This window comes from Thamnophis sirtalis, unplaced genomic scaffold (genome assembly GCF_051295495.1).
Source record: "Thamnophis sirtalis isolate CommonGarterSnake01/CBP01778 unplaced genomic scaffold, rThaSir2_p1.2 scaffold_8, whole genome shotgun sequence".
Lineage (NCBI taxonomy): Eukaryota > Metazoa > Chordata > Lepidosauria > Squamata > Natricidae > Thamnophis > Thamnophis sirtalis.
Genome location: NW_028261388.1, coordinates 84,572,115 through 84,589,964, shown reverse-complemented (window position 1 = coordinate 84,589,964; position 17,850 = coordinate 84,572,115).

Below are 17,850 nucleotides of genomic sequence, written 5' to 3'. Positions count from 1 at the left end.
CAACAACAACTCATTGAATAGTCTAATCAATTGTTGGGATTTGATATTGTCCACATTGGAGAACCCTGGAATAAAAGTCTAGGTAGATTCTTAGCCATCCAGGTCATGGTTGTCTCAAAGGTGCTTTTTCAAGAGGCAACTGGATTTTCTGTTTTTTTGGGGTTTTTTTTGCAGATGTCCCACTTCTCATCAAAGAAGCTTCTTCAGTTCTGAAGTTGAATAAAAGGATTAGAATTGAAATTACTAGACAACCAGTTTCCATCGTGACAATGAATCCCAATGCCCTTTTATTGCATATGTTCAAGAGGAGGTGAGACGTCCTTTTTTTGACTGCATTGATTTCTACTGATTAAAGAGTTTAAAACCAATGGACTAAATGTCCTTTTCCAAGCCTAAAATTCTTTGAGCAATTCTGAAGTCATTGTTCCAGCCTTTCAGTGTCTCTAAAACTCTGGAAAAATATTAATTGATTATATTTCAATGTGTTTAGTGTTCTGCCCCCACACCTTCTTCAACAACTTTCAGTGAAACTCCAAAGAAACAGAGGGAAAGTTTGGCCTGCTTATGGATTTTGTCTTGGCTATGCAGGCAGAGGTTGTAGCTCAACTTTTGATAATCAAAGATTGACACAACACATCTCCCCCAAATCTTGCAAAAAAAAGAAGATTGAAGGTTCTCTCGAGGTCTGTAAAAGATCAAACAGTACCCTGAAAGGCACCTAACCTTTTAGATCAGAGAGTTATGTAGGTAAGGAAGGAAATTGGAAGAATGTTTATCATTCTGGGAGAAGGGCTTGACCTTCTTGGACCACTCATCACTTGAGAAACTCATCATTGATTCTTTGACGGATTTAGCATCTAAAGGGAAAATTATTTAAAAAGCCAATTTGATTCTGGTATCTTCTTAGATGACCTGTTCCTCTTGGCATATTTAATGTGACATGCACATTGCTCCGAGGTTTATAGCTTCTCTGCTGGAAATATTTTTTAAAAAGTCTCTTTAATCATGACACTGCATATCTTGGTTTTTTTTTTTAAAAAAGTGATACACATCTTGTGATCTCTCTAAGGAAAAACTATAGTATGCTTGAAGGTAGTGTATAAAAAGCCAAGGGTAGACCATAATCTAATTTCAAAAATATAGAAATCGTAATTATTTTTTTCATGAGGTTCTAAATAAACCATGGGATCAGGATACGTATAAGGGAGGAGACACATCAAATGTTTGTTCAGGCTGCTTCTAATTGAGTCTGAGCATCATTCTTCAGGACTTTTGAATTCTCAAGATATGACAGTACTGAGTAAAGCAAACAGATTCATACAGAAGCAGTTTCAGCCACTCCTTTTCAAACCACAGTTGTTCAGATATGTAATTATTTTTTCAATTTACATTGGTCATGTTTTTCAGTTTAACTGCTCACAAAATTCCTAAGCAGTAAGAACATCAGATGATCAATAAAAGCAATAAAACCATGACAAAGTCTCACCACTCATCTGTCATATATATATATATATATATATATGTATGTATGTATGTATGTATGTATGTATGTATGTATGTATGTATGTATGTATGTATGTAGTGTCACAACACCTGGTATGCCCAAATATGGGGGGAAGTCTACTGCTTCCTATCTCTGTCTATCGGCTCGTCATAAGAGACCATCCAGACAGAAACCCAATATTTTTACTGTTGCCTTTGTTACATTTGTGCTGCATTTGTGCTGATAAATAAATAAAGGGAGACTAGTATAGATCTATTTCAAGCTATTTAGCTCTCATCAGCTAGCCATACTCTTACTGGGATTTGAACCTGTGCTGTATTACATATTAGGCAGTTGTGTTAATCACTAAGCCACAAGGTTCTCCTTCTTTATCAGCTGAGCCAGGGAAATAGGTATGTATTTAGTGTCACAACCCCTGGTAGGCCCAAATATGGGAGGAAGCCTACTGCTTCCTATCTCTGTCTATCGGCTCGTCACAAGAGACCATCCAGACAGAAACCCAATATTTTTAGTTTCCTTTGTTACATTTGTGTTGTATTTGTGCTGATAAATAAATAAAGGGAGACTAGTATAGATCTATTTCAAGCTATTTAGCTCTCTTCAGCGAAACCCAGTAAGCGTATGGCTAGCTGATGAGAGCTAAATAGCTTGAAATAGATCTATACTAGTCTCCCTTTATTTATTTATCAGCACAAATACAACATACATTATACACATACACATACACACATATATATTTACAGTCACAACCCCTGGTATGCCCCAATTATGGGAGGAAGCTAATTGCTTCCATTCTCTGTCCATCGGCTCGTCACAAGAGACCATCCAGACAGAAAGCCCAATATTTTACTGTTGCCTTTTGTTACATTTGTGTAGTAGTGTATAGATCTATGCAATACAGCCCAGGTTCAAATCCCAGTAAGGGTATGGCTAGCTGATGAGAGCTAAATAGCTTGAAATAAATCTATACTAGTCTCCCTTTATTTATTTATCAGCACAAATACTACACACATGCGCGTGCGCGCGCACACACACACACACATATAATGTGTAATTTCTCCTTCCCCACTCCAATTTGCAACAGTAAGAGTATTTTCCCTCACCACCTGTCAATGTTAACAATTCTATTGCTGCAGTTGGAGTCTTGATACACTGATTGCAAGCACTCTGTCATGTTTGCGTTATACTTTATTAAATATTCCTACTCAACACAATCATTTCCCCCATTTAATTAACAAAGGGGGGGGGGGAAGAAACCTGTTCCACCATGTAAAATGTCAGTTCCATTCCAAAGGATTTGGTGTTGCAGACAAAGCAACAGCTAAGGAAGAGCCACAGTTCAGTCCTATGTGCAGCAGAATGTTTTTGAAATGTCACAGTAACCTTTGAAAGTGACAGTTTCCATGAAGGAAGCTTGTTTTCTTACCCTTAATTATGGATAATGAAAGGAAGCGTCTTGAAATAACATATTTTACCTCTTAAAAGACTCATATGGACCTTGTATTTGTGACTATTGATGCTGCCAATTATCGCGGGGATGATTTCGGCATGTTAGAACCTTCACTTCCTCTCCTGAACATTGTTCTTTTCATGTTATTATTTCATGGAACTGGGATAAAATGTGTTTATCAATTAAAACAGGAGAACTGTGTAATGAAAAGCTACAACCTGCTATTTGTGAATTTAGAGAGGATAATGAGCTTATTGAAGTGTCCTATGCGGATGTGTATTTTTTTTAAAAAAAACAGAGAGCTTCTCTATTCTCGTTTACTTGCATATTGGCTCAGCAGAAATGAATTTACCTTTTAAAGATTCTGATTTGAATCATTGTTAAATTTTTATCTGTATGCATATGAATTTTGAAGGGGTAGTATCTCTGATTGGCAAACACCAGACACTATCTTTGAAACAGTATACTTTGACTAAGCCAGTGCCAACCCCTTGAAATATGCTTTTAAGTACTTTATCAGCTATAGCTTTTAAGAATGCTAACTGATAATGATTCCATTTTTATAAGATTTTTATGTGAAAATAAGAAATCAGTATCACTACAAGAAAAAGTGATATAGCAATAGCAATAGCAGTTAGACTTATATACTGTTTCATAGAGCTTTCAGCCCTCTCTAAGCGGTTTACAGAGTCAGCATATCCCCCCCACAGTCTGGGTCCTCATTTCACCCACCTCGGAAGGATGGAAGGCTGAGTCAACCCTGAGCCGGTGAGATTTGAACAGCCGAACTGCACCTTAGCAGTCAGCTGAAGTGGCTGCAATACTGTACCCTAACCACTGAGCTTATCTAAGATGATAGATAGATAGATAGATAGATAGATAGATAGATAGATGATAGATAGATAGATAGATAGATAGATAGATAGATAGATAACAATAACAATAGCAATAGCAATAGCAATAGCAGTTAGACTTATCTACCGCTTCATAGGGCTTTCAGCCCTCTCTAAGCGGTTTACAGAGTCAGCATATCGCCCCCAACAACAATCCGGGTCCTCATTTTACCCACCTCGGAAGGATGGAAGGCTGAGTCAACCCTGAGCCGGTGAGATTTGAACCGCCGAACTGCAGGACTGCAAGTTCTGATATCCAAGATAAAACTCCAATATGGCAAGACCATTCAAAATTCTAGTTTCAGGGACTTTATATTATCTCATCTAATATGCTTGTTTTCTAAATGGAAAAAACCAGAAGGATATTGAATAGGATATTTCCTAGCTAAGCAAGGTTGCTATGATATGACAGGGTGCCAGTGGTGGGTTCCAGATTCCATTCCAACTGGTATGGTTGGAACCCACCACTGGCACCCTGTCATATCATAGCATCACCCACATGCACGTGTGTGTGTGATGTGCACATGTGTCCTACCTGTCAGTAAGGCTTCCGCAAGGCTTCCACAAGCCTCTGCGATGCTCCAGCTGCACAGCAGAGCATTGCACAGGCACTGTACACGCCATGCACATACACAGAAGCCTTAAAAGACAGGTAAGGAGCTCGGCAGGTGGGTGGGCCCTTGGGAGCACCATACCAGAACGGTGTCTGATTCTCCGGGCTGGTTCCGGTAAACCCGTACCGGGGTGTACCGCCTGCAACCCATTACTGCAAGGTGCTTGAAGATCTGTGCATGCCTTGCTGGCTGAGATCCATCTAAGTGGCAGGTTTTTAATATTTTCTAGGTTCCATTTTTGTTGAAGGAATGAAACACTATGTTCTTTGTTCTTTATATCTTCATAGCATATCTAACTTTGCTCAAACTTTGCTCAAGACCCTTTCAAAGTCTTCTAGTTTGAAACTTCCAGTTTTGGAAGGAATCAGCTGTTATATCTGACATGGTTTCCCCATTGTGAGGCCAAACTCTGGTAGAAGATATATCAGCAGACTGTCATCCTCCACCCACTTCTCACTGAATAGCAAATCCAGGCTCAGATTTGGCCATCTTGTATTCTTTGTTTATTCAAAACCAAATATACAATTAAAATTTTTATATGAAGGGTGTCTTATCCTTTAGATATAATAGGACGTGCTTCATTAATTAAATGACAGAAATTGAATAACAGCTATTTCAAATTAGGAATATTTATCGAACTAGCTCAGAAACTCTCCAGCTTCTCAATTAATAGCTTCTATGCTTGTTGTCTAGTTTTTATATTCCATAATTATGTATCATTTTATCTCATCTTACACAGTGGATATTTTCATGGACAAGGCTCCAACTCATTCAAAACCAGTCATAAAAATCAGCTTACTTTCAAGCTATTTAAGAGCTGCTTCCACAAGATAACATCAACAGTGAGAAAGTTAGGATTCTCTCCTCCCCACTCCCGCTCCCCCAAAATATTTGTAATATATTGTAAAGTAATTATTACAGAATAGTTGACTAAGGTATTTAGTGGGAATGTCCAGATTCATTAAAGTCAGACTAATACTATTCTAGGGAGATCCGAAAATGGAACTCTGGCTAGAGATGTTTGATTGGATTGGAGAAAGGTATCCTAAATTTGCTGAAAAGTAAACTAATTGATAAAAAGCTTTCAAGGAGTTGCTAATGGCAGAAGGATGACAGTATAAGTTTGTGTTCACCAGTAAATCTTATCAATACGATATTCTCTAAAAACATTATTTGTGGACAGGAACTATTCCCAACTAAGTAGCAGTCTTGTGATGATAAGAATGGATATCATCTTTGATATTATTATTTATTACATGCATACCCACCAAAATTTCAATGATTCTCTGCAACTCACAAGTTAAACATTAAAAAAACCTGATAAAGTTGCATACAAGGAAAACCAGTACAGAATGCTTTATAGATGGCACCTGGCACCAACAAGGTTACCTAAAATCTTAACAATTACCTCCCCAAAATGTTCGAAATGCGAATCAATACACAGAACATATTACCATTTATGGTGGACCTGTGAGGAAGCTAATTTTTTGGGGAAAAGGATCAAAAATTGGCTGGAGGCAATAACAGGGGTTAAAATAGAATGGAAACCTGAAGTTTTTTTTTTAAATTAGGAATTATGTCTGTGAAATATAAAAAAGAAATCCAGTATTTAATACTACATATAATTACGACGGCAAGGATTGCCTTTGCCCAGAAATGGAAAAAACAAATTAATTCCAAGCGAAGACAAAATAATAGGAAAGATTATGGACTGTGCCGAAATGGACAAACTAACTAAAGAAATCCAGGGAAAGAAAGAATCAGAATTCTACCAGATATGGGATAAATGGTATAGGTGAATGGAGGAAAGAAACAAAAATCAATGAAATAATATAACAAAACTCAAAAAACAATAGTTATGTGTAAACTAAGAAGGTTAAGAATAGTGAAATCCAAATGAAATACAATAGAAAGGGAAATAATGTATGGTGAGCGGTATTGATTGATGATTGCTATTATAAAGAACAGGAAGTTCCCGTTCATATTGTATTGTATAAATGTGGTGTGCGTCTAATTTGTTTGTGTGTGTGTGTGTGTGTGTGTATTTTACATGTTTATTAATAAAAATCTTTAAAAAAACCCTGATAAAATAATACAGGTAGTCCTGGAGTTAAGAATGAAATGGAGATTGCCAGTTCCATTTGTAACCTGAAGATTCATGGGAGTGAATCTCGTATCTTGAACACAATCCCTCCCTCCTTTTGCCCAAGCATTCGTTAATCGGATGTGTGGCTTGTTAAGTACACACGAGGTATTTCAGGGTGAGGAAATCGAGTGATGCCAGTATTTTTATGGTACATGACATTCCCTCCATCCCACCGTAATCTTAAGTAATATGGAAGCCAAATATATTACAAGTACGCATAGTATGATGTCTAGTGGGTTGATTAGGGAAGGTGGAGGCTGAAACCTATGAAGGACAGTTGCAAGAATTGGGTTGTCGACTCTAGTAAAAAGGACTAGGAGAGGCATGATAGCAGTCTTCCAATGTTTGGGGGGCTACCACAAAGATGAGGGGGCATCACCCTATTTTCCAAAGAACCTGAAGGCAAGACAAGAAACATTGGATGGAGACTAATCAAGGAGAGAAGCTACCTAGAACTCAGCAGGAATTTCCTAATGGTGAGAACAATAATCAGTGTAATTGCTTGGCTGCTCCATAATTGGAGGTTTTTAAGAGGAGATTGGACAGCCATTTGTCTGCAATGGGATAGGGTCTCTTGCTCAAGAAGGGGGTTGGACTAGAAGACCTCCAAGGTCCCTCCAACTCTGTTATTCCATGTTCTTTCTTTCCCCCTTCTTTCCAAATAAATTCTAATCTGGTAAATATTGTATTGGTTGCTCTTACTAGCATTTTTGTTCAGTTCTCCAACTTTCATAGAAATACCTTTATTACTTCTGGAGCATAAGGTATAAGCAGCTTAGATTTCTATTTCTCGTCTTTGTGAAAGTTGAGTCGAATTGCACTAAACAACTCTGTTGTACAAGTGCCAGGACTTGATTCTTGTGCGTCTTAGTTTCTCATATGAACATTTATCATTATTCGTTGGGCAGTTTCTTTTGCTTCTTGATAGATTTGGATCTGATTACTTGCAACTTTATCTCTAAAAGAAGTAGCATTAACCTACATTAGTACATCTAAGTGGTTAAGTAACAACAGCCATGGCATTTGTTAAAAGCAAGCTGAAATCACAGATTCTGTAGCTGCCTATTAGATCCTGCTCAGGCACGTTTGTTCTGACAAGATAGTACATTCATTAAATGAAATACAAGCTCTATTTTGACATGAGTGACTGTTCCCAGGCACTTCCAGGCACTGACCCAAGCATTACTGCATTTTCCTGGCCTCCACCCAAAGCCCAGGGTAACAGGGGCCTTTCCCAGAAAAGGCCAAGCTTGCCAAATGCCAATGCCAGCCATCTTGGCATCCCTGAAAACCCAAAGATCAGAGGGAGCTAAGCTCGCCATCCCCCAAGGGTACGTCTGCGAGCATCCAAAAGCTGAGCTTTTTCAACTGTTTTGGAACAATTTACTTTGAAGTCGGAGCATTACATTTTCTACATTGGTTCACTACAATTTTACCCTAAGACTATTTGCTGGAATAGACTGTCATTCTGTCTCCACCTCAAAAAATTGCTCTCTCTATCTCTCTCTTTCTCTGTCTCTCCCTCCTCTCTTTCTCTTTGAAGATCCAGGGAAACGTTTTAAAAATAGGCTAGCATGAAATTGCTAACTTAAGAGGGCATTAAAGTTAATTCCCCGCTTAAGTATATACCTTTCCTGTTATTTTAATATTTCCCCTCAAAATGCAGCAGTTGCAAATCTTAAATGCTTCCTTGTTATACAATCTGTGAACCTTTCCCCCCCCCCAAAAAAAATAGCATCTCAAAGCATTTCAAATCAAGTCGATGCCCTTGCATCTCAAATCTGAAAATTAAATCATGCATATTCAAACCTCAGAGCTGCAGCCTGAATTGAATCACAAAGGAAGCTATTCTGTTTATGCAGGGGAATTTAAACGCAAGTAATCTTTCATAGCCATTATTTGCTCCTTTAGATTCATCCTCTTACTCTCTTTCTATCTGAAAATCTTCCATTTTCTTACAGAATCATTTCATGCTGTACTCTTTAAGGTGGGCTTTCTAAAATATTTGACATCTCACTTTCCGTAGTGAAATCTTAAAATGTACATACCTCCCATGAAAGCAATACAATGAAAGTTTGGGAAAGTTGGGTGTATTTATTATGACAATGTCATTAAGAGGTTCTTCATATCTCTATGTTGCTCTTGCAGTCAATAGAAATGCCATTGGCTATAGATCTCCAATCAGTGGTGGGATTTCAAAAAAATTACTACCAGTTCTGGGGGACATGGCTTGGTGGGCATGGCAGGGGAAGGATACTGTAAAATCTCCATTCCCTCCCCACTCCAGGGGGAGGTTACTGCAAAATCCCCATTTCTTCCTGTTCAGCTGGGACTCGGGAGGCAGAGAATAGATGGGAGTGGGGCAGTGGTGGGTTTCAAAAATTGTTCGAACCTACTCTGTTGTGGGAGTGGCTTGCTGCCCATGTGACCGGATGGGAGTGGCTTGCCGCCCATGTGACCGGATATAAAGATGCCGACGACACTTGTCAGAACCACCTTAAATTCCCTCACACACAGCACTGGCATGCATAAGAATAGGATGTAAACTTGTTTTTTAAAAGGCATCTTTGATTTGCATTAAAACAACTTCAACACACGCAATGTTCTGATTGCACCACAAACGCAGTAGTCATCCTTACCTTTCACAGAGGCACTGAGTTTTATAAATAGGAGCATGATAGTGTAGAATAATCCTATCCAAGGACCAGTGGTGGCTTTCAAAAAAAAATTGGAACCTCTTCTGTAGGTGTGGCCTGCTTTCCGGGTCCACTGGTGGAACCTCTTCTAACCGGTTTGGTAGATTTGACGAACCGGTTCTACCGAATAGGTGCGAACTGGTAGGAACCCACCTCTGGAGTGGGGCCAGTCAGAGGTGGTATTTACCAGTTCTCCAAACTAATCACAATTTCCACTACCAGTTCTCCAGAACTGGTCAGAACCTGCTGAATACCACCTCTGCCTCCAATAGAATTTACTGAAGGAAGAAGTAAGTTAGGGAGGAAATTTATTATTATTATTAATATCATCATCATCATCATCATCATCATCATCATCATCATCATCATCTTGCATTGGCAATAAGAAGAAAGAAATCTGGACAGATGTGTGGGTTGGTGGAAAGCAGCATCTGATTTTCAGCAGACTAACCTAAAGACGAAAAGAGAAAGCAGAATAGAGAATGTCTGTCTGGAAGAGAAAAGCTGATGAGACATGAAATTGTTGAATGATGGAGCTGAGAGAAAAATGGATTTGGGACAACTTCATATAGAAGTGAAGGGTATGAATTTATAAATTGGTGAAGAAAGGGTGGGGCAGAAGAGGGGAAATTGAAATCTGAAAGGCAGCGGTGGCCAGGAAATTGAACCAATTCTTTTAACCCCAGGTATTTAACAGGTAAAACATTTTAGAAACATGTACTCTTTCTGGCTTTTCGCTTCTGCTTGTTGACTGCATGAATATTAATTGTGCATCACTTGTCAGCAACTGTTTTCTCTAGCTGCTACTGGCTATGCTTAAATGGTGGAAGCAATTTGTATGAAAGGAATAGCAACCCAACTCAGAAACTAAAAGCAGAAAGATCTGTCCCTAGTTATTCTGCTCTGGCAATGTTACGTTAGCTTGCAGCTAGTATTTAAACATTATAAAATAAAGGAACCACAGTTCAAGCTGTAACTAGCATTCATAATAATTATTTTATCCCACTAAAACATCTGATTAATATGCTTAATCTGCCTCCTTTTGTCTATATACAGTGTATCTATTGTATAAAAAAATACTGAGAGAATGGGGGGGGGGAAGTCTACATTATCAATAGCAATAGCAGTTAGACTTATATACCGCTTCATAGGGCTTTCAGCCCTCTCTAAGCGGTTTACAGAGTCAGCATATCGCCCCCACAGTCTGGGTCCTCATTTCACCCAGCTCGGAAGGATGGAAGGCTGAGTCAACCCTGAGCCGGTGAGATTAGAACCGCCGAACTGCAGCTAGCAGTCAGCTGAAGTGGCCTGCAGTACTGCACTCTAACCATTGCGCCACCTCGGCTCCTTAAGCATGAAGGTGATAATGGAAGGTCTTTGCATTAGTGGTAGATGACTTTTCCATTGCATTTTTCTGTTACTGATGGGTGAAATTGAGATACTTCAGAGGGCATTGTGATAAGCCCTCCAAAGGGTGGCTGATTAAATTTGCAGTTTAGCTGGTGGGTATTGGTGGGTATAGCTTAGTGGGCATGGCAGGGGAAGGATACTGCAAAATCCCCATTCCCTCCCGATCAGCTGCGACTCATGAGGCAGAGAATAGAAGGGGCGTGGCCAGCCAGAGGTGGCATTTACTGGTTCTCTGAACTACTCAAAATTTCCGCTATCGGTTCTCCAGAGCTGGTCAGAACCTGCTGAAAACCACCTCTGCTTCTATGCCACTTGAGTTGATGCACATATTAATTAAATCAAAATACAATTTGGTTTCGGTTCAGTATAAGGTGGCTAGATTTGAACTGCAAAACTCTAGGTTTGCTGTCACTAGATGTCAGCAAAGGGTCTATGGTGGGTTTTTTTTTAACATCTCTATATTTCTATGCCATTATTGGGTGATCCTATCAATTGTTGTAGACCTTAGTGCAATCTGGAAATTAATTTTCTAAATCCTAGATCATGTTCTGTGGGCTGAGTAAGAAAAGCAAACCCAGCTTCTTCTGATTTATTCAAAATATCATGCCAAAACAAATTATGCTTAGGCATGAAGCCAATTGAGCCTTCATATGTGCTGAATTATAACTCCCTACATTTCTCTCATTTGATAATGAGGAGCTATTGGGAACTGAAGTTCACCAATTTACAAACAAACAAACACTGTTTAGTTTTCCAGACAGGTGTCTCTCTCTCTCTCTCTCTCTCTCTCTCTCTCTCTGTGTGTGTGTGTGTGTGTGTGTGTGTGATGATGATGATGAGGAGGAGGAGGAGGAGGAGGAGGAGGAGGAGGAGGAGGAGGAGGAGGAGGATAGCTACTTATCAAATACCAAAAGGTAGTTTTGCAAGTAATTACACCGACCGCATAATATTTGAACTTCTGAAAATTGGAAGGAATTCAGAGGGAAGATAAACAATTTGAAGAAATAGCATACTGGCAAATGTAAAGGGAAAGAAACATGTTTGGTCTATCAGACACTTACAATCTGCAAGCCTCCATCTCTTAGCTTTTCTCTCTCTCTCTCTCTCCATTCATTCTCAATTATTATTATTTTATCATGGACATTATCTGAAAAGCCATCTGACATTTCACTTAAAGGATGCTAAATTGAGAATTCACCCGCAGAGTTAATAACTAAATTTTGTGATTGAAATTTGATACCTGAAACGGAAAATGTTAATTTGTTCAACATGAATGGTTATATTACTAGAACAGATATTACATTTTCCAGTGCCTTTAGCCTTTTGTTCAACAATATCACAGCTCTAATGTCAGGCAATTGAGACACGTCCCCCCTTTTTGGCCTTTACAAAAAGAAAAAAATAATCATAATTCTGACTCATGTTTGAATGAAATGCATTTTCCCAAATCTGTTCCATAAGAAATAAACTGCCAAGGACAGACATCAAAGAAAATATTTGCTATTATTTGCAACTTCACAACATTATGCAAACTTTTAGGATTCTTTTTTTTTATACTAATCAGACAAAATCATTTTTAAAAAGTCTATTAATAGTATGGGCGGTGGGAGAGAAAGAAAAAAAATAGACAGAAAAATGGGTATGATGATGACCTCATCATACAAGTTTCATTTGTACTTAAATATTGGAATGCAAATATGCAGTGGCATTTATGAAATGACATTATGTGCAACAATTGTCATTTTGGCATCATTATGTATTCATGCAAACATCTGCCTATTGCTTTGACAGCAATTACCATGAGCAGAATAGTCTTATTTTCACATTATAGCACCAACCAAGACATTTCCTTCCTTCCTTCCTTCCTTCCTTCCTTCCTTCCTTCCTTCCTTCCTTCCTTCCTTCCTTCCTTCCTTCCTTCCTTCCTTCCATCCATCCATCCATCCATCCTTCCATTGTATTTAATGCCTGCAGAATTGTGAGTATTTGAAAATACCTGTACATTATTAATTTACTAAACTAAGATAGTCTGCAGTGTTATGTTTGACTGACAAAGTGTACTGAAAATTTCAGAGAAGTGTATATTTGAAATTGGATAAGTATGCTTTCATGTGAGAATTAAATAATTTCTCCTCCATCTCTACTTACATAGTTTCTAGAACTGTCCATCTAAAGAGATACCGGGAAAATCTGTTTTGCTTGCTGTTGAAATGTTTATTTTTTTTGTAGGCCTGTGAATGTGTTTCCAGTTTAATTTACTTTCCATGTTTTTAAGATTGGTGCTATTCATTTATTTTCTTTTATAGAATTATCATGAATAGCATTTCTATAATAATTATTTTGGGGGGCAGGTTGTTACACTGAACCCACAATATAGATATACCCTGAAATGCTTCTATTGCTTAAATAGAAATGTTGCAGGAATGGCTTGCTTCAGTAACTAATATTGATATTCTTCTTCTGGGACTTCATGTGAAACTAGCATTTCTTCATAGAGTGAATTGGATTGTTGAGCACTATTAGGAAATCTGAATTGTTGCTGGAAAAAAAAAACGGCTTGGAAACAGAGCATGCAAAAATTCAGCTTCCTCCTGAAACAAGTTGACTGACCAAAATTATTGTGTTGTGTACTGGATTTATACCAGTTATCCTTTCAGCAGCTAACATATTGCAAAGATGTTGCTTCACTAAACAGGCACTTTGTGACCAATTACATACAGATTCAAGCTTTGGGGACGAGAAGAAGTGTAGCTGAAAGCATAATACTGTTTATTGTACCATTTGTTTTAGCTTGTCGTAAGGAAATTCCTATTGATTACACTTGATTTTATTTGGGGTTTTCCTCTCTACGTCTTTCATTTGCTGCGTGTAATGGTCCTAATAAGTAACAACAGTAGGGTTGTTTTTTTTAACTGTTCTTGACTCTGTTGTGTATGGGATGATCTAACTAGGAAAATGGTGTTGTTGTTTAACTCAATCTAAAAACTCCGAGGAACTGCGAACATGTTGCTTCGGCTATTGAACGCCTGGCAGATGCCTTCTTATGGATCTTTCGAAATTTGTCATTCAATTGTACCCTTGATTATTACAGAAAGGGGAAAAAAATAACTAAATATGCAATGAGTAATCAGGACAAGTGCACATAGAGCCGAGGTGGTGCAGTGGTTAGGGTGCAGTACTGCAGGCCACTTCAGCTGACTGTTGTCTGCAGTTCAGCGGTTCAAATCTCACCGGCTCAAGGTTGACTCAGCCTTCCATCCTTCCGAGGTGGGTGAAATGAGGACCCAGACTGTGGGGGCGATATGCTGACTCTGTAAACCGCTTAGAGAGGGCTGAAAGCCCTATGAAGCGGTATATAAGTCTAACTGCTATATAAGTCTAACTGCTATTGCTATTGCTACTTACTTATGACAAGATTAAATTTGGCTACGTTCATTTGGTAATGCACTGTTTATTGATTGATTGATTGTTTTGAGATCTTATCAATAAAATAAAATGCAGCACATAGTCTAATTTCAGAAGAAAAAATAAAGGAGAAATTAAATGCAAGTGTGTTAATGCAGAGACAGTAATTAGATAAATGAATCTCTCTTGCAGGGGACTCCAATTTGTTCAATGTACTGGGTTCATAGGATGACTATCTCAGTGGTAAACTTAGTAAATCTGTGCACAATATGTACATTTGAACCCAGGAGGAAATATGACAAATTTGTGGTTCAGATCCCAGGGCGGCTGTTATTTCCAAAAAGGATGATAAATATTTAAGCCTGATGGAAACATATCCATTTTAGCATAACAATGTTTTGAGATTGTGGGTAGAATCAAAACATATTTAAGTGAAGACTTGAAATATCAGCCAGTCTAATTAGATCTGTCATGGAAAGCATGCTGTGAGTACTATTTGCAATGGACTTACATTTACTGGGTCCCAAGAAACATTCTTTTCTGCCATGGGGCACATCTGATGGGACATTCTTCCCTCTCCCCAGTAAGGTTAGCTCTATCCCTGATGATGTTCTGGAAGTCCCTCAAGGCCTGCTTATATTATTAGATTTGAGGGTCCAAAGGTAACCAGTGATATTATAAGATGGCTCCCCTATTGTGGTTGTTATTCTCTCTCTGTTTTGTGGTTTCTGTATTTTAATATTTAATAATATTTACTTTTAATAAACATTGTGGTTTGTTTTTTTTGAAATTATTGTTTTTATATTGTTGTTTGACTTGACTATTGCATGCTGGCCAGAATCACTTCTCGTGTGATGAGTGGTGATATAAATTTGATGCATAAATAAATATCTGGCAGATTTTTGTTAACACACTGTATGTTGCTTTACGGCTGGTAAACAACTGGCTCTGTGAGCAAGTTAAATACTGAATACTTCTAACGCTTATAAAAGTCTATTGTACCATTATTAAATTAGCAATGAGGATTGCACAACTGCTGTGTGGATCGTATTAAAATCGGGATCACTGTTAGAAGGTTAATCTATATATCTCAAGAATACAGCAATAACCATTAAGATATTTTAATAGTAATAAAAGGGAATGTCAGCTTAATATACAGTGCTAATAGGTTTTGCATATATGGTGTGTCTACTTTACTATTATAATAAAAGAGAAAATATTGTTCAGTACAAACAGCAAGATTTCATAGATACTATGAAAGCAGGAAAAAAAAATAATCCAAGAAAAAATAGAATATGTACAACCATACTCATTTTGTTGCAATAAAAACTATATATATTCTAAAGTATTGTAGGGATAATTATAATTAATTGCAGGGTTATTAGAGACTCACATTATTTTATGGACATTACCTGCAAGGATTCTATGTATTAAGGTATTATTTTATAATGACTCCCGATCATGTACTATAAAATCATGCAAACGTTTTAAAAATCCTGTTCTGCTTCCTGCCAAGTTATTTTTCATCACCTCTTTAAGAAGGCACCGCTATCCCAGTTCTTGTCACATTATTATTCCTATGGCCTTGGGTTTAGAACTTGCAGTCTGGCAGAACTTAAAATATTAATGTGTGATAAAGGCAATGCACAAATCACTCCTATGCACCCCAATAAATGCTTGCATTGTAAATTGCAGGGCAGCTTATAATGTTCGCAGTCCTAGGGACAGGGGTGGGGAGGAGAATGATGTTTTGTATTTTAGGGCATCTAAATCACTCTACATTGTTTTCTGTTATACATTTCTGTAATGGGGTTATGTTTTGTCATAGATTTAGAAGTCTGGCGTTTTCCGCCTGTGGGAAGGTCACAGCGCTTTCAAGTACATCACTACAAGTGATAAACTTAAGTGGTAACTTCTTAAATAAAAATCTGATTCTAAATTTGGCGGATGGGGAAAAAAAATGAGGGCGAAATGTGACGCTAACATATTCTCATTCCCGCCCCTTTCTTTTCTGCAACTGTGCTATAAATTTGTGCTTGATGGTTAAGGTGCTGGCCTAGGAATCAGGAGACCATGAGTTCTAGTCTTGCCTTGGGCATGAAAAACCAGCTGGGTGGTTTTATTGGGCCAGTAACTGTTTCTCATCTCAACCCATCTCATGTTGTGGGAGAAATGGGAGGAGGAAGGAGTATTAGGTATGTTTGTTGCCTTGGGTTATTTATAAATAATAATTGTTGTAGAAAAAAAATAGGGCACGCCAGCTCTTCAGGGAAGGTATAGTTTATTGCGCAGGTCCAGAGACAAAGGCCTGAACTCCGAATGACATCTGGAAATTCCTTTTTATAGTCCTTAGCTTTTAGCTAAGCCACCTGCTAGATTTTGGATACACCTCCAAGATGTGCCCTTGAATTACAGTAAAATTATGTCTACAGGAAGTAATAACACATAGTCAGCTAACAGCCAACATAGCATACATTTGCGGAAGTAAATTGTGTCCTTTCAGACAGTTTTTACAGTCAAGCCAGCAGATATATTAAAATAGAGACTTTTGCTACAGCAACTTTTATGTGCAGACTTCCTAAAAGCGAACGTTTGCAATTTCTATATATGAACAGCTAAAGCTTAATATCATGAGACCCTAGTTTGGTTCAGACTTGAGGCCTACTCTGGTTCAGCCTGCTCTCTCATAATAAAATTAGGATAAAAGTCAAATAAATTAAAAATATATAAATCAATTAGGTGGCATTGTTGCTACGTTATAAACTTGGAGAATTTTTGTTCCTATTTACGCTTCTTCCCAAGGAAACAACCAACCAAAAAATCCTCTCTCCATTTTTCTGTTGACTCAGAATTATCCACTGCTTCCACCATTCTTCATGAAGTACTTTAAAAGAAAGAAAGAAATTGCTGCCGTGGTTAAAGCAGTGACATTTCAGTAAAACAGCAGTGAAAGATTGATATCTAGGATTTCAGTCTAATTTGGATTAGTGCATTTTTTTTCAGGTTTCCAGGGTTCCTAACAATACTTTTAGCATCCATTCAGACTGTAGTTGCCAGCCTTATTGTCCTGAAAATATATTTTTTCTGTGCTCTTCCAGATAACATTGAGTGATTTAGACCAAGGTCACTAGCTTTTCAGTCTCCTGGTTAAGACAATGACATGTGTCGCTTCAATTTCTTCTTGTCCCTTTCCTAGTCTAATAGCCCATATAAGACCTATCCTTATAAGGTAGACCCAACTGATAGCAGTAGCTATCTCATTCTCCATTGCATGGATGAATATACTCCAGAGGTGAAAGATTGGCAATGCTGCCCCTGACTTGCCTTTCTCTTGATAGTTCAAATTACCCATTTTAATTAACCTGTCTGAAATAGTGTAGATATCCTACCAGTTATGTGTGTACAGCTGAGACCCAAAACTCTGATCGATTATTCTGCTTGTATCTACAAAGCTTTTATATTAGCCTTGCCTTTGTGAATAGTGCCTGGATGTCAACCCTACTCTTGGGCGTGCAATCAACTTGACTGATGAGAATAAAATCTCTTTCTGCATATAAATGGCTTGACTAAAGGCACTGTGATTTCAATAGGAGCCTCCTGCCTAAGCTAATACCTTGCAAAGCAATCTGTTATAGCTAGCTTGGTGGGTTTATGCCATGATTGAAAGAAATCCATTGCCCCTATTAAGATGAGGCCTCTGTCAGAAGCTCGGGACTCACTGAGAGATGTTCT